Raw genomic sequence first — 22,488 nt, 5'->3', positions numbered from 1 at the left:
TGGGATCATAACTTGTTACACCCAGGTAATGAGTTCACTTGCCCTACCAAGCATCTTAGCTTAGTCTTGTCTGCTTTGCTATATTGTTGTTTCTGAGACAGCATCTTCATTAGCCTGCTATAACCTCCCAAGAGATGGATGTACTGGGATTACTGCTCCATTATGCTGCCTCTCCTCTGCCTTTAACATACTCAGAACACTGTGTTGGTAGGCAACATCGTCTAGCACAAGCCCATTTTGCAATGAAGTGTTGAGTGTCTCTTGTATACACACAGGTGAGTGTTGAGTAGACATATGGGATGCAAAAATTTGAAACACAATACCCCCAAACATTGGCAGCACCGTGTGTTGTAGAGTGCTTGCTGACCTCAGGGCCATGTGACTGGGAGCTGGGGGTGGCTGCACACTGCCCAGCATGAAGAGAACACATGCTGCGAGCCTGGGAAAAAGTCCAAATTTAACTCCAAGTATGGTTTCTACTGAATTTATATCAGTTTCACACCGCCGGGAAGTGGGAAAATTCCCAAGTCATATCATCAGAAGTCAGTGGCTGTGTATATGAAAAAAAAATCAAAGCCCTACCTCAGGATGATTTTGTACATCCTGAAAGGCCTCCTTACTCAATGGCAGGGCAACACTTGTGGTTTGTAATAACTCAGGCTAGCTAGGCCTTGTTTGTGTTTCAAATATTTATCAGGCGACATACTATATACTACATCCTGGGCCTGTGATAATGAAACAAATGAAGCTTCCTTCCTTCCTTCCTTCCTTCCTTCCTTCCTTCCTTCCTTCCTTCCTTCCTTCCTGTTTCTCGAGACAGGGTTTCTCTGTGGCTTTGGAGGCTGCCCTGGAACTAACTCTTGTAGACCAGGCTGGTGTTGAACTCGAAGAGATCTGCCTGCCTCTGCCTCCCAAGTGCTGGGATTAAAGGCATGCACCACCACTGCCTGGCAAAGCTCCCTTTCTTGTCATAGTCTAGGAGGATAGTTGGCTTATGCAAATCCAAGACAATGCCAGGTGATTCAGAGTGAGGGGAATGGGATTTAGTGAGAACACGTGGGAAATTGAAGCAAGCCTCATCTTTGCAGAAAACAGTCTCTGTAGAGGAGCATTGGCTGTTACGGAGTGAACAGGAGTCGTCAAGAGGAATGAGTACATTCCGGGGACACTACAAGGATCTGTGTAGTTTAGTGAGGTGGCTAGGATTTGGGTAGCAAACTTACACCAAATATGTGTGTGTGGGGCACCCAGAGGTTTTAAAAAGTCATCACAGTAATTAGCATAAATCTGTAATTCATGAGGCATGTAACTAAATCCATTTAATATTCACTGCCATCAACATTTTGCTGAGCTTATACACAGTTTATGTATGGATGTTTCAAGTAATTTATTTTGCCTCGTCTGTTTAACATGAGCAGCATGAAGTTTGATCTGAGTCACCTTCTATGTAAACGTATTTGATTTATAACTGATTTATAACCACCTTGGTCCTGTAAGACTATAATGGTCCTGAAAAATAGTCCTTTTGCTCAGCGATGCATAGTAGCTGATAAGTAGAACAACACAACTCATGTTTGTGGTGATGCCAGTGTAGAAAAATAAAAGCTCATGGGGGCTCTGTGTATGTACAGCATACCGTTTTATAGAAAACTTTTTAATATTAAAAAGGTAATGTTCTACTTATAAGAAGTTTCCTGTAATGGTGTGCAGCAGCTTCCCAGACCTTGCATTTAGCATCTCATTGTTGAACAACTATGGTCCACTCTGGTGTTTACACAGTGATGAAGTTGCCTAGCAGTGCTTTTCTCAGGCTATAATCTGTGGTAAGAATACATAAGAGGTTGTCCCTTGAAAGTTATCAGTGTATATTATATTGTTATAATATACTCATGCTGTTTAGATCTACAAACTTACACATCCTGGGTAACTGCTACGTTGTCATCTTTGACCTTTATCTTTGCCCCTTCTATACACGGGCAGCTTAGAACAAATCCTATACATATGTGATTTTTAAAAAAGATTTATTTATCATGTATATAATATTCTGCTTGCATGTACACTTTCATGCCAGAAGGGTGCCAGATTTTTATCATAGATGGTTGTGAGCCACCATGTGGTTGCTGGAAATTGAATTCAGGTCCTCTGCGAGAGCAGCCAGTGCTCTTAACCTCTGAGCCATCTCTTCAGCCCCACATATGTGATTTTATTTATAAATAGTATTCATTTCCAATTGATATAGTTTTCCTATCCCCATGCTTTCGGCACACAGTAAAATGAGAATGAGTCCCTGCTGCTCATATGCTACCCAGTCCAGATTTCCATCACTATAATATAATGAAATACCTGGGATAATGAACCTAAACGCACAAATGGCTTATTTGCCTTACAGTTTTGGAGGTTCCAGGACAAGATGAGCTGTAGGCTTGTGATGAGTTAACCCATCACGGCAGGCATGTGAGGTGGAGCAGAAATGCTCCCCTTCTGGCCAGGAAGCTGAAAAAGAGGCTGGGCTCCCACAGTCCTCCTCATGGGCATGCACCCAATGCCCTAAAAAACAAACAAACCTAAAGAGCTCCTCTCCCTAGCATGGCCTTTCTTGGAAAGGTTCCACTCCCTTCTGACAGCACCATCTTCACCATCTTGAAGAACAAGCCTTTACCCACAGGCCACTGGGACATTTCAGATCCGAACTAAAGCACATTACCTAAAGAGTTCATTTATTCTGTAAATTTTCAGGAATATTTATTTTAAGTATTTATTTTACTAGCACATTTGTCTGTTTTTTTTTCCCCCTTACAAGTGTTTTACAGTTTATCTGGTATTCCTCAGATCGTTTACCATCAGAATGGTTCCTGTGGAGGGTGATTCCGTAGCTGCCATATTGCTTATTTATCGCGCAGTACTTGGAGTGTGTAGGTGCCCACTCCAGGCCTCTCCCCACTCCCCAGTTCTCCTGCATGCTGACCAGTTCCAGTGATTTGCCCCAGTGATTTTGATTTCAGTGTTTAGCAACTGATGATTTGGAAGCATGCATGGAGTTGGTCTCCATCACACTGTAGCTCCAGCCTTTGAAAGCTGTCTCCTTGCCTGCCTTCTTGGCTTGGGCCAGTTTAGGGCCCTCATTTAGATGTACATAGATAGCTGTGCTAGTCAGTTTTTGTCAACTTGACACAAACTAGAATGACCTGGGAAGAGGGAGCCTTAACTGAGGAATTGCCTTCATCAGATCATCCTGTGGGCATATCTTAGGGGGTACATTGTTTTTTTTCTTTTTCTTTTTCTTTTTCTTTTCTTTTTTCTCTTTCTTTCTTTCTTTCTGTCTGTCTGTCTGTCTGTCTGTCTGTCTGTCTTTCTTTCTTTCTTTCTTTCTTTCTTTTTTTTTTTTTTTGGTTTTTCGAGACAAGGTTTCCCTGTGGCTTTGGAGGCTGTCCTGGAACTAGCTCTTGTAGACTAGGCTAGTCCCGAACTCACAGTGATCCACCTGCCTCTGCCTCCCGAGTGCTGGGATTAAAGGCGCTACCACTGTCCAGCTGGGGGTACATTCTTGACTAATGATTGATATGGTAGCGCCCAGTCCACTGTGGGTGGTGCCAGCCTTAGGCAGGTGGACCTGGGTTGTATAAGAAAAGTAGCTACGGACAAACCAGTAATCAAGAGTTTCTGATTTTTGTTTGTTTGGATTGATACTCAGAAAGAGGATTGCTGAATATTCTGGCCCGCCTTCCCTCCCTCCCTCCCTAGGTTTGAAGTGGCTTCACTGTGCCCTTACTCATGGTTTACCATGGGGGGGGGAGGATGGAGGTTCTCTTCTGCCTAGAGACATTATCAGTCTCTTTGCTAGTAGTTTGTGTGTACTCACTCTGCTTTATCATAGGGTGGTTGTCTGTCTTGCTGAAATCGGGGCTTATTATTTTTGACCAATAACCTTCAGAGTTATTTGGGAGAGAATCTGGTAGTACAGAAAATCCTTCTCTCCCCTGGTCTCTGGCAGCAGCTGTGTCATTGAGGAAGTGTTGACATTGCTTTTGACATTGCAATTGTTGACATTGACTGTATACTTTCTTCCCAGGAGTGAAAAAAATTGCAAGGTTGGGCTTTCTGGATTTTTAACAAGATCAAATTTATAAAACCAAGTGAGGAAAGGTCCAAATAGAAAGCAGAAAACCCTTGGACTGCATTGGAAATAGAGATTACAAAATAAACTCTGCCCAGGATGTAGCAGTGACTATTTTTCATTAGTTCTCAAGGGTAAGACAGTGCATGCAGCAGGCTAGCTTTGAAAGTCAGAATTTCTGGAATGTTGATAAGTGTATACATATAGTTAGCTTTACCCATATGGATTTGGATGGCAGCATCATTGCCTAGGAAAGAATGGTCTACTTAGTTTCTTTTTTTGGGGGGGGTACACATGGAGGAAAGGTCACACTCTAACTCAAGCTTAGCCTTGAATTCAGGGCAAAACTCCTGCCTCAGCCTCCCCAGGCTGCAATTATAGGTGTTAACCACTATGTGATAAGTTTGATATTGCAATTTAAGTAACATTTGCTCTTTTGTTTTCTTTCTAGTTTGGTTTTGTTTTTGATAGAGGTTGTCAATCTCTAGCCTAGACTGGTCTGAAACTTGTAGGAATTCTGCTGCCTCAGCTACCCATGGCCAGTAACTGTTACTTTTGAAACTGTCTGTGGGAAGCCCCCTATGGCCTCCTTAGCCTCCACAGCTGTAGTTCTGTTTTCTGAGTTTTCAGTTTTTGCCTTAGAGCTAGTGGGCTCCGGTACAGTGGCTTCAGCTCACCCAAGGACAGCTTGGGATTCTCAGCACAGGGAAGTGTTTTTCAACCATTTTATTGCTGGGATTTTAAATTCCGTCCGTCTGTCTGTCTCTTTCTTTTTTTCCCACCCTTTGGATAGCCAGATCCAGATCTTATGACTTACTTGTACCATAGCCAGAGGCCCCTCGGCACTTTGTGATGAGTCATTTCCTAATCAGTGCCAAGCATTGGGCCTGGAATGCCCTGCCCAGGGGTGGGGACAGCAGGCCTGTCTGCAGCTGAGAGGAAGTCCTTGTTCCAGAAGAGAAGGACAGGGGTCTTCAGGATGAATGGCCTGGATAGGGTCCTGAGCGCCCTGTCTGTGGGAGTGGGTTAGTTGACACACCCTATGTCCCCTGACCGACTCTGGCCATGTGGATTCAGAGTGACTACTCATGTCCTACCTAGACAAAAGCTAAGAGCAAGGTAGTGCCTTGGCCCCTGGGGACTTAATAGGTTATCTGGGGAGAGTCCTAGGCTCCTTATCAGAACTTAGGTAAAGGGTGATTTAGGCCTGTGCATTGCAGACTAGAAGCTGACACAGTCAGGACTTGCTGTGCTGCTAGTGACTGGCCAGGGGCCATTTAAATCTAGTGTAGAAATTCTCACCGGATCGAGCCAGGAAGGGATGAGTTAAAGAGGCTTGGCTGAGGAAAGGAAGGGCTGTAGACACTGAAAACAGCAGACCAAGCCTGGAAGTCCCTGCTGCCTGGACCTCAGCTGAGTGGTTGTCAGTGTCCTGGGCGGTCATTCTGGCTTGTCTTGTAAATGCCTGGGTTTTAGAGTGTAAGGATAATAAGTTTGAAACAATACTGATAATTATTTTTCAAATGTAGAAGTAGACGCGGATTTAATTTCTCATTTTGAGGTAGGATCTTAGCAGCCCAGGCTGGCCCAGAGCTCAGGATCCTCCTTCTCCTCAACTTCCAAGACCCAGTACTATAGTGTGTACTGTAACTTGCAGTTTGCAAGTATTCAGACTCATCTTACAGAGATACCAGGTTAAGCATATTGCAGTAGTTTCTTCATTACATCTAAAACAACTTGGTGCTTTTGAATGTCACACACTAGGTCCACTCTGAATAGGTAATGAATGGCCAGAGCTATTCTTTTAGAGCAATGGCCAGAGCTATTCTTTTAGAGCAAGAGTAAACCCACCCTTGCCCTTATGCAACAATGCTGAGTTTATTGTTTGACTCTGTGTATTCGATACAGGTTCCATACTGGTAGTTGCCACTTGGCTTACTGATCACAAAACCCTAGTATGTCAACCCATTTTATTATTAACCTCAAAGCAGGAGAAATATCTTTACAGACTGTAAATATCTTTACTCATTTAAAGGCTGCCTTCCCCAGGATCCTAAGGCCCCAGGACTGATTCCAGGACAGATTGAGCTGATGGAGCCATTGGCTGTAGTGTAATCCAGAAGGAGGAAGGGCATGGCTTCCACCCCAAACTGTAGCCCTGTGCTTAGCAAACCAAAGTCTGTAACCCTGTGAGGAGCTTTACTCAAAACTGCCATAAAAGAGGTAGGTAAGGGAGTGATGGCTATGAGTGGAGCCAGAGGAAATTCCACATCCAAATGGCAGTGCTGAGTGGTGCAGCCCAACTTTGGGAAGGACTGTCAGTGCTTAGGTCACCCTGGAGGCTCCAGATGACAGAACACTGCAGATGGTTGCGGACTGCTGCAGACCCCCCATCCTCTTTTTTTTTTTTAAAGACTACTTGGGTCTTAAAGGACAGAGTTTGGCTGCATCTTCCTTTTTAGTGTCTAGCATCATCTTTGCAAGCACCTCATTATGTGTTTTGTAATGTGTTGTCTCGGTGCCCTGGGCAATTTGGGGAATTGAACCGCTAAACTGTAAATTTTCTTCTCTCACTCTTAACTTCTCAGCGCTGTCCTTGTGCCTTGATCTGGCAGTCCCTCCTAATTGCCAGTGGCTTGGGAAACCATGCACTCCCTTCTGTGAGAGTTGTATTCTAAAGGAGGTGAATTGGCTGGAAGGGTAGATCTGGAAAGAGGTGTAGGCTGGAGGTTGGGAGCCCTCGGCTGGACTCTGGTGAGTTTAGTCCTAGATTCTGGGAACTCTGAAAACTCCTGTGTGCTAGGCTCCTGGTGTCTTCTGGGTAAGAGGGGTTTTCAGCTGTCAGGCTTTCCTAGTGTTGTCTTATCAGTATCTTCTCATCTGTGCCCAATTCAATTTTATCATAGGGAAAAAAAAAAAAAGGAACATTTTACCAGATAATGAGAAGAGTGGATAGAGAGCAACTTAGACCCGAGGCACGGGCCTTTTCTGCCCAGTATTCTGGAAATCATGGTTCTTTCTGCATAGAATTAGCAGACCTCAGACCCGCAGTTAGAAATAGTAGCCTTGCATCCGGGGTGAGTCAGGAATTTGGAATCAAGAGGGCTGGGACCCAAGTGACATTTCTCTTTGAAGGGCCATGCATTCTACACTGGAGACCAGTGGGGATAGCAGAAGACCTAGGAGGAGGAGAAGGAGTTCATGAAACCATCACTGGGAAGGTGTAGGTGTGAGGAGGGAGATTTCACAGCTCATTTCAGAGGAGGAATGATAAGGATTTGTGACTGAAATGCAGACACTTGCATTCTAGCTATGAGGATGAGCTATGGTGGTGCCTGAGAATAGCCAGGTCATTCTGGGTGCAAGGAAGAAACACCAATAAAAGATGTGTGTGGCAAAGGTTTCCCCTGGGAGAAACAGACATCGGGAAAGAGGCATCCAAGTAGGACAGGGCCAGGTGGAGGGTGGGCAGCTAAAGGAGTCTACTTGTGAGAGCACAGTGAGTGGTGGCTGGACTGGCCATCCCTTCCTGTCCCTTCTAGAAGGAAGCCATCAGTGTAGTCACTTCTCACCTTTTAAAGAGCTTAGGGTGGGAGTGTTCTCTGCAGACAGCTCTGAACTGTTACCATCAGCCCTTATCTCCTGCCTGCCAGAGCAACCAAATTTAGAGACAGCAGTGGCCCCTTCTGTCTCTATTCTAATCTTCCCCCTCAGGCCACACCTTGCACCTACCCCAGTGATCTCCCCCTGAAGTTACCCACTCTGTCTTTATCCACTTCTTTCTCAGGTCTGTTTGCTTTCTCAACTTTTCTAAGGGGAGAGTTTTCCCCGCCCCACCCTAAAGAGGACAAAGTAAACATTCTGGCAGTTGGTCAAGGGTAGTGCTTGGCACTCCTGTCTGCCTATGAGGAGGTCAAGCTGAAGTACACCAGTGTTAAATTTGTAACTAAAGATTCTCTTTTAATTCTTCTGAACATCAGACTGGTGAAAATGCTCCAGGAAATCCAAATAGGTGTTAGGGATGGAAAGCCATCTCCAGGTAGGGCTAGCTGGATGCCTGTCTCAAGGAAAAGAAAGTTTTGCAAGATTTGAAATGGAAAATAATGACCTTTGCCCCTGGACTTGGCGACACCTGCCAGTAGTCCTGGGTACATGGTAGGCTGAGGCAGGAGGATCTGTGAGATCAGTCTGAGACCAGTATAGGCAAAACAATAAGTCCCATTCAAGGAAAAAAAAAAAAAAAAAAAAGAGAGTCCTTTTGCCACTTAAGCTCCAAATGCCAGAGGAATTCCCACAAAAGGTCTCCTCCTGGTCCTGCTGTTAGCTGAGCCTGCTTTCTATTAAGTGCCATCACTCAAGTCACAACAGAAACCAGGGCTTGCTTGATTTGTTTTAGGAGGTCTGGGGTACTGTTTCCCTGGTTGCAGTTGAGTGTGGCTTGAACCTGTTCATGAACTCTGGCCTCTGTCCTGTTGTTGAACCTCTCTGCGCCTCTGGCTTCTAGTCAGTGTTATTCAGAGCTATAGAGTCCCCACACAGACCTAGGACTATGTCATGGGCCCAGTGATGACATGCTTCGGTTCATGTACATATTCAGTACCTTTTGTTTTATGGTCTGAGGGGGACAGTCATAGGATAATACTTGAGAAAAAAAGAAAAGGGGGAGGGCATTGGATGACTACATCTATTGAATAAACAACTTTGAAGTCTATTCAGCTTTGAACGAGAGTGGAGGGCAATGGATAAATCCTAGTGATTCTTCTCGAAAGCATTATGTCTTGTATACTGGAGCTTGAACCTGCAGCCTCCCTTATACATGTTAAGCAGGCAATCTGCCATTGAGCTGTATCCCCAGCCCATTTTATACTTAAAGAAAAAAAAATATTTACTATTGTGGAGGATTGGGGTATACCACAGTATGAGCTTGGAAGTCAGAGAAAGCTTAGTAGAGTCTAATCTTTCCATGTGTGTCTTCCAAGGTTCAAGCTCAGGTTTCCAGAATATGCAGCAAGCCCTTTTGACCACAGAGCAAACTCACCAGCTCAGTTTTTATGTTTTATTTGGAGATAGGGTCTTGACATGTTTCCCAGCTAGCTTTGCACTTACTGTGCATGGTCCAGGCAGGTCTTGAACATGTGATTTTCCTTTCCTCAGTCTCCTGAGTGCTGGGTTTCAAGCATGTACCCCCAGGCTAGCCTTTAGTTTTTAGAAGTTAGTTGGAATTCTGGGTATGGTGGATTGTGATTATAATCCAAGCACTTGAGAGACAGAGGCAGATGGTCACTGTTTGAGGCTAGTGTGATGGTCTACATGGTGCATTTCAGGCCAGCCAGGGATATATAGGAACACAGGCTTGAAAAGCCAAAGCAAAAACAAAACAAGAAAAAATGTAAGTCACTTTGAAATTAGATCTGAAAATTAAATATTAGTAAAAGGTGGCTGGGGTCCTCAGTCTCCGTAGCAGTGGTTCTCAACCTTCCTAACATGGCAGCTCTTTAATACAGTTATTTTCATTGCTACTTTGTAACTGTAATTTTGCTATTGTTATAAATCAGGATATAAATACCTCATATGCAAACTCCCAAGGGGGTTGTGACTCACAGGTTGAGAACACTCTCTATAGACTTGAGTTTCAAGTTTCATAAAAATTCCATTAACACTGATGCATTTTATCAAACTGTGTATTTTATATAGGAATATTATATGATATAACACTTATTTTTAAAGCTGTTATTGGGTATGAATATTGTTCTGTGTACTGAAAACATTTTTGAATGGAGGGGGTTTGAAGCAGATTAGTAAAATGTTCCTGCTTTTTTTTTTCCTGATCTAAAGTTGGTTTTGAGGGACAAAATTCCCAAGGCATAGTTTTTGTTTCAGTACAGCAGGCAGTCTGACTGTAGTAATAAGTAACTTCTCAAATACCACTCAGAGTTCCTCTGGTCTCCTCGGCCTCTCCTTTTCGTTACCGTAATTACAGCAGAGATCCTTAAGACCCATGTAGGACCAGATACAGAATCTGCCCTCTGTGATCTCATCACCACAAAAACAGGCTGTAAGGGCGGTCCCTCTCCTCCGAGGAAGCTCCTTCCCTCTGGCCTCTGTAATTTCTACCTCTGCCTTTGTTGTAGTCTCAAATTCAGAAAGGATGTTTTCCCTGGCCTTGCCAGAAGCAATGGTACAGGCGGGTTGCTCATAGTAGGGCAGAGGCCAGAGAACAAGTGTGCTGTGTATATAACCTGCTGCAGGTCTGATTGGAAGGGTGTACAGGTCTGAGGGCCTCAGGCCGGGATCTCACTGTTAGAGGGCCTGGTGGGGACTCGTGGATGTCCTTTGATACTTGTTGGCCAATTGTGGATGGCACACACGAGAGGTGTGCCTTTTCTGTGGAGGTGTGCTCTGAGGAAGGACTGACAGAAGTGCTTGCAGTGTCTGATAGAAGACTCAGGTCTGTCTGATCCTCTGAAAGGGACAGGTAATGGGGGAGGAGCACACACTAGGCCACCTGGACATACAGGCTGTTGTTCACCAGGTGGTGCTGTCCTGCAGTGGATGAGACCCTTGCCTGCTGTAGAGCAGCTGGGGTGCCCAGAAACCCTGACATTTGCTTAACAAGAGCATGAGTGGAGGCATGTCTTGTTGAGGCAACATTAAATATTTGGTAAGGGAGTGACTGACCACCTGTCCCCTAGAGGGTTCTGTTCCCTCCCTTGTGTTTGCACCAATGAGGTCCCAGTTGATTCCGAAGTGGGCGGAGACTGGACCTTCCCCAGCTCAGTACCTGCTTTCCTCCCAGAGAACACCTCCAGTGCTCTGTTCTCATCTTTGAAGTCCTGGTGGGTATGGAGGCGGGGCATGACTTCTAGCTCCTCATTAAACCAATTTAAAGAGGAGGAAAGGCCTCCACTCAGCCTCTGCATGCATAAACCTATTAGTACCCTGTGTCCTGCCAAGGCAATTTTGTTGGCCCCATTGTGACTACTCACAATTCTGTCCTTATTGGCATCATGGCTGTGAGGGTACCGACTTGGGCCAGAGCCTAGTTGTCAGTGTTTGTGAGTGTGAAAAGCACCCTCGGGAATAACACTTTTCTTGTACAGGTGTAACAACCAGGAAATAGGCTGGGTCAGTCATGGGAGACCTCTGGAATCCATCGAGGGAGTCTGCATTGAGTCTGTCTCTATGTCTGACTATCCTTTTTACAGAAGCAGGAGGGTGATGGCAGGTTGCAGTAGCCCTACAGAAACCAACAGTCCAGCAAATGGCACCAATGCTAACACCCAGGGCGGATTGGTGGGGGCTGCTGTCTTTGGTACAGAGGAAGCATTGTGGGGGTGGGGCAGGCATTCAGGATGACTAATATATCTAGTGGGAGAAAGGCTGTTCAGAGGGAGGAAGAGCAGGAGAGCTAAGGTGCTGAGCTGTACACTCAGAAACGGGGAATCTTGGAGACAGCTGGGATTTTTGATTGAGGTAAGAATTGTGGGAAGGAGAGGCCAGAGGGTCTCAGGTCCCCAAGGTTACTTTAAACCCTGAAAACATTTCACTGTGGACTGGGCTGTAAACCTCTCTGAAGAGAACCTGAGTTAGTGGAGGTGCGGTGCTGGAGACTGGTGGCCCGGGCCTCATGGTAATGTCCAGGCCAGCTTGCACCTAGTGGAGGAGGAAGTAGCAGAGTCCTCTGCTGTTCCTCAGTGCGGTTGTCTCTTCTTCTCCATCTCCACTGCTTTCAGGTTCTCAGTGAGCCCAGAGCTGTTTTCAGGGTGTGTGGGTTGCTTGTCCCATAGGGTAAGTGTACTGACAGACTTGCATTTCCTGGTTCTTTCTTGCCAGTCTTCTTCGGTTAGCCTCTGTAGAGGAACTTTCCAGGATCCCTGAGTGACGTGAGACACTCACTCTCCGTTGCAGGCAGGTGGATGGAGCCTGGGGTGAGGTGAGGTGAGCAGGGTGTCACTGATGCAGACAGATCCTGAAAATTTTGATTGCTTAGGAAAACAAACTTTATAATAATAATTTGTTTGTTTGTTTGTTTGTTTTTTATAGAAGCCAGTGTCTTACTATTAAAACACCTGGTTAATAGTGTAGAAATGGTAGTATATCCTTGATTCAACATTTTTTAATTGATTTATGCATATTTCAGAGTTCTTTGGATTCTTTTTGTATATATCTAGTATGGTACTTTTCTACTGAGAATATTTACTATACATTGATTGCTATAAAGTGTTGGCTTACAGTTTACACACAACTGATTAAAATGTCTCAGATTATTTATAGACTAGGCCATTTATACCCCAGGATGACCTTGAACTCGTGATGCTTCTGTCTCTACTTTTGGCATGTGTCTCTGTACCTGGTTTGTGTAGTGCTGGGGATCAAACCCAGGGCTTTGTGTGTGCTAGGCAAGCCCTCTGCTGAGTTAGGCCCTATTCATACATTTTGAAGAACTGTCCCCCATTGTTGTTTAGGCTAGACTTAGACTCAAGTGACACCCCTGCCCCCAGCTTCCAGAGTAAAAGTATCAGGGACTACAGGCACACACTACTGTGTCTCGCTTCAGAATTTTTAATAAAGTTAGATTGACTGTCTCTTTTCTTCTGTCAGTCTCCTGTCCCTAGTTCCCCAAGAAAACTTTGTCAAGTTTAATTACAAACTGCCTTCTGTCTCCCAGGAGACAAATAAGAGAATGTTTACAGCCTTCCTTACGTCAAACACCACTCACAGCTTGGCTTTTTGGGGTCATCAGTTGAAGTTGGTACGTCTCCCACCCATTTTGCAGTCTGCCAGTGTCTCTGCCCACACTGGGTTTCAGTGAGAAAAGGTGTGTGGTTTTAGGAATTTCAGGGGAACAAATTAAACCTGTGCTGTGATTTTTCCTGTCTAAATACCTATTTCATGGCTGGAGATGTAGCTCAGTTTATATAATGCTTGCCTAGCATGTGCAAAGCCCTAGGCTTGGTCCCCAGATACTGAAATAATAAACAGACATAATGGTAAACACCTTTAATCCCAGCACTCAGGAGGCAGAGGCAGGGGGATCACTGAATCCAAGGCCAGCATAGTCTACATAGTGAGTTTCAGGGCAGCTAGGGCTACACTGTTGTAAGACCCTACTTAAAAAAAAAAAAAATCAAAACTTTCATAGTCATTGTTGTCCACATAGTAGGGTGAGCCTGAGCTACATGAAAAAAAAGGGAAGAAAGAGAAAGGGAAAGGAAGGCCCCTTTCATATACTCATTTTTCAAAACATTCATCTCTCTCTCTCTCTCTCTCTCTCTCTCTCTCTCTCTCTCTCTCTCTCTCTGTGTGTGTGTGTGTGTGTGTGTGTGTGTGTGTGTGTGTGCATGTGCGCGCATGTGTGTTGCAGAAGTTGTTGTTTTCCCATCATGTGAATTCTGGAATGGAGCTCAGGTCTGAATCCTTGCACCATCTCACCAGCCCTTTGCTGTCCTTTCTACTTGTGCCCCTTATCTCCATTGCAAAGCATGCAGTAGGCTTGGAGCAGCCCTGCTTTTCCCTTAAGGAGAGTGGTCTGATTGGGAATGGGTCCCAAGGCTGATGTTGGATAAGTACAGCTTGGAGTATTCCAGTTAGGCTCAGATGCTCACACAGGCATGGGCAGGCATCCTTCCGCAGGACATCCACCAAAGACTGGCCCAGGTGTCTCTGTGATGCTTCTTCAGAGGGGTGGAGGATCAAAGCTAAGGTTGCTCCACAACCTACCTGTTCCTCAGATGTCCCTGGGATGTACTCTCTGTTACCTTCCCTGTGTGGCTTGTCAGTGGGATTCCTTTCCTGCACTTACCTTTCTATCACACCATGTTTATCCATCAAGAACAGTGGCTACAATGCTCCCCTGATTTTGGGAGTCTTGCCAAAAGGTGGTGTGGGTAGAGAGTGCATATTAGAGTCTCCGGTGAAGGAGAAAAATGAGACTTCTGGGACTCAGCTCAGGTATGCTGAGTTAGTTAACTGCTACTTTTTTGTTTTTAAACCCCCCTCCCTCCTTTTTTTTTTTTTTTTTTTTTTTTTTTTTTTTTTTTTTTTTTTTTTTTTGAGACAGTTCTCTGTGTAGCCCTGGCTCTGTAGGCCAGGCTGGCCTTGAACTCACTGAGATCTGTCTGCCTGCCTCTGCCTCCCGAGTGCTGGGATTAGTGTTGGGATTAAAGGTATGCACTACCACTAGCAGCAACATCTCAGGATTTTCAAATGGTCAAACCCTCCCTTTGCTACATTAATATTTGAGATATTTTAACATTTTGAAAACTACTTGTAGAGGTGTTCACTTGAAAACGGAAAAAAACGCCTTCTTACCCTGAGCAGATGTTTGAGGGTATTATTTTTGAACCTCACTAACTAGTTTAACCACTTTGTACTGCCAAACCAACATTCCCTTCTGCCATATACGACTGAACCATTTCACAACCTCAACCTAAAATTGCACAGCAACAACGTTTTCTACAATTTTTAACTATATGTAGAATGAGAAAAATAACACCTAAGAGTAATTTGCTAAATTCAGCCCACATTTGACTTATTTAGAAGTCCAGGTGGAAATCTGCTTGGGTGGAACTCTCCCAGAGATTTGCATATTGAAATGGAGGCTCACATTGCAGTCACACATTCCTCAGGGTCACAGTGATTGAGGTGTGCTTCCCTTAAAAGATTTACTGGGCTGGAAATGTATTTAGTGAATTATCAGTTTTTCCTCCTCAGGTTTTGTGTGCCAGAGAATTAGCAGAGTTTTTTCTCACGGATGAGCTTCAGGAAGTAGGTAAGAGTTCACTAACAGATCATGTGACTTTTTTTTAAAATCACATTGTGTGTGTGTGTGTGTGTGTGTGTGTGTGTGTGTGTGTGCGCGCGCGCGCGAGCGCACGCACGCACACACACACACGCACACACACACACACACACACACACACACACTTAAATGCATGCATACAGTACCTATGGAGATCAGAGGACAACTTGTGAGAGGTGGTTCTCTCTTACCATATGGGTCCCAGTGATCAAGCCCAGGTTGTCAGGGTTGGTGGCTGGTGCCTTTTTCTGCTCACATCTCATTGACCCTATTAATGTTTTTAACTATTTTATGTTTTAAACTCTTTTGCAAATTCCTTTTATCTGAAAGAAAATGTTGCAGCCCATTAACATTTAAGGTCTTACTAAAGTTTTGGTTTTGAGGCATGGTGAGCTCCAGTTTTGAAGTTAGAGAATTTCATGGCTTAGGAGGGACCTCACAGATGGCTTGTCATTTGGTTTTCATTGCCTCAACAGAAGCTGCTCTTGTTGAGGTCACTTGTGGCTTCTGATGGGAGACCTCTGTGGTCACTTTGTAGCCCTTGGCAGGACTACCCTGTAGCGAGCATACTCCTGACCACCTCTCCTGAGAACCTTCTCTGGCCTCCTTTGCACATCAGTGACTGTCCTTCCTCCTCTGCCGGCCCTTCCGTGCTCATGTCCCCTAGGTCAGGCTCTTCCTTAGAGGTTCTCATTTATTCTGTTCAGCCCCATCCATGTTTGCCACCACCTACAAGTTAATCTCCCCAAACCCCATCTCTCTCTGAGTTCATCCTCATCTCCATCTTTTGGACCTTTCTCCTTGGATGACTCATGGGTACTTTTAACTCAGGATGTCTAAACTTAACTCATTTCCTCCCTAATTATCTCTTGCTTCCTGCCCCACTCCAAAGCCCTCACCCCAGTGCATCTCTCAGTTTTTTCCATTTTTGTCGTGGGCTGTATGGTGAGTCTGTCACTAAAACCAGAAATCTGTGACTCCTCTTCTTCCTCCCTTAGTCAACCCCTTGGTTGTTTAATATTGTAATTAAACTGTTTTTAATATTGTAAATAATGAAAAGGGTGATTTTATTTATGTTTTTTGGGAGGGTAGTGTCTTGATCTGTAGCTCAGGCTTACCTGATGGTTATTATGTGGCTCAGGCTTGCCTCAAACTCAAGGCAGTCCTCCTGCTTTAGCCTTCTATGTACTGAAATGACAAGTATGTACAGCACACCCCTTTCTGAAAAGGATTTGAAAACCCTTCAAGCTATTCCAAGCTTTAGAACAGGTACTTAGGTTGGAAGGAGCCAGTTGAGAACATTTCTAGTCATATTTTTTAACTGGACAGTTATCCCAGGCACTTGTCAGATAGTATTCTAATTTTCATGACTTGATGGGGTATATATTATAAGAGAAATTTAGGGTTCAGAGAAACTCAATATAGACACAGCATCACAGAGCAAGGAAAAGTGTATTGGAGTTGGGATTTGAACCTCTGGGTCACCCTCTCTCAAACTCCAAAGCCTCTACCCACTCTGGCTTGCCTTGTTCTCATAATGACAGTGTTGCTTTAGACTTCTGTCAGGTAAATTGAATTTAAGTTCGCAACTAGGTGTCACTCGTGTTTTCTTCTGTCAAGATACATCTTCTTTTCTTCCAAAGTTGGGATGGCTTGGATGTAGTTTGTCCTCTTCCAGTTGGGTGTTGAAACTTGGTCCCCATGTAACAGTGTTGACATGTGGGAGGAACTTCAATGACTGGATTGTAAATAGTGGTCAGTGCAGAGCTTAGAAACAAGTCCTGCTCCACAAATTGGACACTTGTCACCTTGTCCTTCTGCTGTCTCCCTGGATACTGCCACACAATTGTGGCCTTCCAGCTCTCTGAACTCTGAACTTAATACACTTTTTTCCTTTATATATTATTTTGTCATAGCAACTCAAAACAGATAAAGACATGACTTTAGGAAGATGGTGGTGGTCTGTGTTACCTATGGCCTCCTCTAGATTCCAGCCTTGGCCTTCTCATAGTTGTATATTAACCAGGTGCCCTGAGACAAGGATAGTGGGACCGAGCTTTCTTTCCTAACAGGATTTTCATGAGAATTAAATGGCTCAAGGGAAAGTACCATGAATCCCAGGGGCAGTTGGTGGGAGCCGACAGTTGGCCAACAAGTACTGTAGCCTTATAATGGCTGTCTGTGAAGACATGAACCCTCCCAGGTTGTTCACAATGAATGGAGCAGTCATGTGGTGATTGGATCAGTCATGTGTAGGCAATAAAGGCAGGGAAGACTTAAAGACCTTGTTAATAAAGACAGTATACACAGAGTTAGTTTCTGTTTTTAGTAAATAGAAAAACTGTTCTTAGAGTAGAATAAGGTATGATCTACAGACTTGGGATTGCCTGGTATAGATAGGCACATTCGAGCAAAATCCTCTCAAGTTTCTTCTTCTGTTCTAATGATCTCAGGAGAACAGATTTGGACATATTTGTAGTGTACCAAAGTGAACCCTGCTTTGTGTACTGTTAGCTTGCTTCCACTCTCCCATTTTTCCCGAGGACATAATCTTTTCCCCCTCATTTTCCCATTACACTTTGGTAAAAATGGTTGGCTAAGAAGAGGGTCCCAGCTTGTTACTGTGGGATTTTGACATTAACTTTTAAAGTCTGTGCTCTACAAAAATTGCCCTAAAAATTTTGGTGTGATGCTATATTATTTGACCGGTAGTTTTGACAACATGTGACTGATGTTTTCGGTAGGCCCTGGTAAGAGACAACTTAGTTATTAGAAAGTTAAAATTTCAGATTTAAGTGACAGTGAAGGGGGTTTCTGTGGCAGTGGTCCTCAGAGGACCGGGAAAATCTCAGCATTGTGTTCATCTTAGGATCATTAGAGTTGGAAACTCAGCTGCTTCCCAGACACAGGAAGCAGACATTCCTGTGTTGGGTCCCAGCAGTCTGCCTCAGTCATACACCTTCAGGTGATTCTGACGCAGCACACACTACCAATGGAGCTAGCCAAATCAGCCTGGAGGCTTTGGGGGAAAGGGAGGACCTCTAGAGAGAGGTGGGATGAGTGAGGAGGAACTAGAACTGAGGAGCAGTGGTCCCGATTGCTTAGCAGAGGTGGCCATGAAAACATGGAGGCTTTGAGCCTGGGGGACAAAACAACATGGAACTCAGAGAGGGAACCTGGATCCCAGGGATGCACCTGGAGGTATGGGGAGAGAGGGAGGGTCTAGTTTGGGACATGCAGTGTTGCCATTGCCAGGGTTGGTGCAGTCACGGACTGTGGTTGCAGTGCTAACGGAACAGTGGAGTAATGGATGTGTGAGCTGTCTGTCCGGAGGCAGAAGTCAAAGTGGTTTCAGTAAAGGGACAAAGAAGAGAGAGCAGCCGGGGCCGGGCTGGTAGAGACTGCTTGTGGGGTTATGGCATTCACCTATGCAGGTAAATGGGTTTCAGGGACCCAGGTTTATACTGACAGGGTTATAGGAGCGCCACCAGGGGTTCACAAGGATGCTGTCTTTGTCCTCCTTTTGCAGTACTAGGGACTTCATGGGCATGCCATTATCTTTTGATCTAAGGCCTTGTGGTGCAAGGCAGAGTTCTAGTAGGTGACTTATCCCCCTGAAGAGAAGCATGAGGAGGAAGAGCAAAGGTGTGATTTGGAGCAGGCTGCTGAGATTGTCTCCACTTCCCTGTTTATCTGGCAATTAACTACAGCTCTGGGGAGGACTGATGCTTCTGGCTGAGGATGCTTCTACAGCCACTGTTTCCGAGCCCATTGCCAGTCCCTGGAATCATGCATCTACCAGCTTTATAGTATATTGGGGAGATGGTTACCAGAAGGTCTGTTAGGGAACTTAACAGGAGAGGAATGGGATTTCCTGCTTTTCGGAGAGTTACCAAAACCTTGAATTGTGAGCTTCCTAATGCAGGTGAGCAGGCAGAAAGGACTTGGTTTGGAAAGTTTTAGTGCACCAAGGTTTGGCTATTTAACAGATTACTCAAATCCCAGCTTCGCTGCAGACATATTTTGCTGTCCTGGAGAGATGTTTTGCTGAGACTGAAACCCAAGTACTTCTGTGCAGCATCTTCGTAGAACCACCTCCTTGGCAGTTCCTCATTCTAAGTCATTCCAGAAACATGTGTCGTCTTTTCCACTGGGCTCTAATTGGGCTTCCTTAAAGGAAGGCGTGTGGACCACACACTGATATTTAGGAAGTAACTTTGCCCTATGTGTATGGGAAATGTGTATAGAACATTCTAATTTTGGAAATAGGCTTCTGGATATCAGGACCTCTACACCCAAAGAGAATTTTGTGTGTGTGTGTGTGTGTGTGTGTGTGTGTGTGTGTGTGTGTGTGTGTGTGTGTGTTGGGGGGGTGTCACACTGCTCACTCACAATGCTTATCTTATTTCTGAGGTATGTGCCTCATACATGTTCAGAGAGGTGGTGACTGATCCAGTGATCAAAAGTTTTAGTGCAGACTTACTAAGGGGTTCATTGAATCTTTCAGTGAGTTTCAAGAAAGAAAGGAAAACAAACAAAAAAAAACAAAACCACCCAAACCTCACATTTGTGTGTGGAGTGGGACATGACTTTCCATTTAAAACTTGAATTGTAGTCAGAAGACTTTTCTTTGTTTTGTTCCGTCCCACTTGGCTGGTCTCTCCCCGCCCACTAGATTCCCACAGCTGCTTATAACTACCCAGAGACTTAATATATATTTATAATTGTTTGGACAATGGCTTAGGCTTATTACTGGCTAGCTCTCTCTCTTATACATTAACCCATTTTTAATAATCTGTGTATCACTATGTGTCTGTGACTTACTGGTGATGCCCTGGCATTGTGTCTCCTCCATGTTGCCCCACCCCTACCCCGGATTTTCTGCCTAGCTTTACTCTGCTTAACTATTGGCTGAAACAGCTTTATTCATCAACCAATAAATGCAATACATATTTGCAGCATACAGAAGGACATCCCACATCATTGAACTGTATAGATTTGTTTTTGTTTTTTTGTAGCTCTGGCTGGTCTCAAACTCTCTATATAGCCAAGGATAACTTCAAACTTACGATTTACCTTCATGTCCCTAGGGCTGGGGTCAGGCTTGTGCCACTCCACACTGCTTCCCAGTGCAGGGGATTGAACCCAGGGCTTTGTGCATACCTGGCAAGCACTTTACCAGCTGAGCTACAGCCCTAGCCTCTGCCTGAAAATTCATAGGCTTCATTCATATTTTGCAGAACCCCTAACAACAATGTTTCATATCTCTACATGCATAGAAATCATTCTGTGATGCAGATTCAGTTGGGGTGGTTTTTACTGTTGGCTTGGATTTGACTGCCTAGTTCCTTCAGAGCCATCACCCAGTATTTTTAGCATAGCTCAAGGCTTGTATCTTTTCTGGAAAGTTTGGCCGCAGCCATAGCAGACACTGGGGCCCAGACTTAGGTAATTTTATTAATCTAGGAAAAGCGTGGTGCTCCAGCAGCTGCTGCTGTAGTTCAAGTCGCACGAACAAAAGCCTTCTCAGTTACTGGAGAACATGAGAAATTAGTGTTGCCCAGTGTGAGTCCATGAATTTTAGACTCTGAGTCATCGTTATCTTTCCACGGGGATCTCCTGATTTAGGGTGTGCAGCTGGGAAATGGCCTGGCTATATACTAGGCAGTAGTGGGCAGGAGAGCCTTGGTCACACCCTTCCTGGGAAGCTCAGTGTAGTTAGCTTAAAGACGGTGGTTGCCAGGCCATAAACACTTCGTAGAATCAGTGAGACAAAGCCAGTGTGATGGTGCACTCCAGTAATGTCTGCGCTCAGGAGGCAGAGGCAGGTAAATTGCTGCAAAGTCAAGACCAGTCTGGTCTACCCAAAGTTCAGACTCTCCAGAGTTTGTAGGGAGATCCCTGTCTCCCCCCAGACAGTAAACACATAGAAAACAGTAAAGCCAACAGAGCATATAAAATAACACTTGAAGGCATTTGACCCACATAGGAACTACAGTGTTTACACTTTGTATATTGTCTTGCTATGTGAAAGGTGGTCTTCCTCCCGTATTTTACGCTGCATGTGTGCAAATGAGTTAGTGTTTGGCCAGTGATGATGGGCATTTTGGTACATGGAAGTTTTGCAGACTACTGGAAAACTAGTCATGGGATGTGACATTTGATTGCCTGCAGTGGTGCAGATGAGCGACATCCAACCATTTTTATGTGCCCATGGCAGAGTACTGTTTCATTTTCTGGATTTCACTGGTTCCATGAGTCGATAAAGCTGAGTTACTGTTTGTTTTTAAGTACCTGAGCTACTAGCAAAGTCTTTTGGGTCTGTATGCTTTGGAGTCTTTATATAATGAGGGAAAAATTAGTTTTTGTGGATGGATCAATGGACATCATTTCACCAGTCTTTTGCCTTTGCTTCAGGCATGAAAGCCAGCAACAAAACTCTTAAGATTTTATCACATAGAAGTTATAGATTTTTGTACTATGTTGCCAGTCATAGAGTATTATTTTTAATCATCATTGCCTTAAAAACTTCCACTCTTAGCTGGGCAGTGGTGGCACATGCCTTTAATCCCAGCATTTAGGGGGCAGAGGTAGGCAGATCTCTGTGAGTTCCATGCCAGCCTGGTCTACAAAGCTACACAGAGAAACCCTGTCTCGAAAAACAAACTTCTACTCTTATCAGACTTTCTGCTTTTATTTAAATGTTAAGGACATATTATTGCTTCTGTTATTTTTTAAATATTTTTGGCAATTGTGTTTCAATATAGTTAATTTTCTTTGTAATCATATTTTCTACTAAACATTCAAAAAAACTATTCCAGTAGAGTATCTTGATTGCTGAAATGGCCCATGACACCCAAAGTCAGAAATCCCTATTGTGGGTGACACCTTTGTATTTTTCTCATCTGACTTTGAGAATGGATTTGTTAAATAATTTGTTAAGAGCTAGATTTCTTGGTATTAAAAACAACAGCAACAACAAAACTATCAGCCAGGCAGTGTTCGATCACGACTTTAATACCAGCTCTCAGAAGGCAGAGTCAGACAGATCTCTGCTAGTTAGTTCAATGCCAGCCTGTTCTACGTAGTGAGTTCCAGGACAGCCAGGACCACACAGAAGAACCCTGTCTTGAAACAGCAAAAACAACAGCAAAAACAACAGCAACAACAACAGCAACAAAAAGCCAAACAACAACAAAAACAAAACAAAAAACAAAAAACTCAAAACCAAACAACAACAACAAAAAAAACAAGACACTTTTGTTTCTTGGCAGGACTCACCTTTGACTTTTAATTTTCTGGAGCTCTGGTGTTCTGTGTTTGGGGCTGTTGGGGTCAGTTTGGAGATAACAGTCATCTTGCATGTCTGTCTATGTGATCTCTCTGGCTCTGGTGGTGGTTCCCCCCTTAAAACCAATTTTTTTTTTTTTAAATTTATGTGTATGGGTGTTTTGCTTGCATATATGTCAGTATACCACGAGCATGCTCGGTGTCCTTAGAGTCCAGCACAAGATTACTTCCTATAACCAAATGTTTATGGACATTCTAAGAGCTGTCCTATCCTCAAGCCAAA

General features: G+C 44.3%; 1 protein-coding gene across 11 annotated transcripts in view; it reads left to right on the top strand.

Annotated features, from left to right (window-relative positions):
* The window catches only part of Tanc1 (tetratricopeptide repeat, ankyrin repeat and coiled-coil containing 1), a 226,975-nt gene that overhangs the window by 51,858 nt on the left and 152,629 nt on the right, over window positions 1-22,488 (top strand). Inside the window, exon 2 of one of the 11 annotated variants that reach the window (XM_027420372.2) lies at window positions 14,828-14,885. The exons of 7 other annotated variants lie outside the window; for them this stretch is intronic. The gene's annotated coding sequence lies outside the window, so the exon portion shown is untranslated. Of the gene's footprint in view, window positions 1-11,465; window positions 11,588-11,945; window positions 12,053-14,827; window positions 14,886-22,488 lie in introns of those variants that run through there. 3 more of the 11 variants (XM_027420369.2, XM_035446863.1, XM_035446864.1) reach the window with 3 other exon arrangements.

Source organism: Cricetulus griseus, chromosome 6, assembly GCF_003668045.3.
Source record: "Cricetulus griseus strain 17A/GY chromosome 6, alternate assembly CriGri-PICRH-1.0, whole genome shotgun sequence".
Lineage (NCBI taxonomy): Eukaryota > Metazoa > Chordata > Mammalia > Rodentia > Cricetidae > Cricetulus > Cricetulus griseus.
Note: the sequence above shows the minus strand (reverse complement) of the source record. Positions and strands in the feature narration are given on the sequence as shown.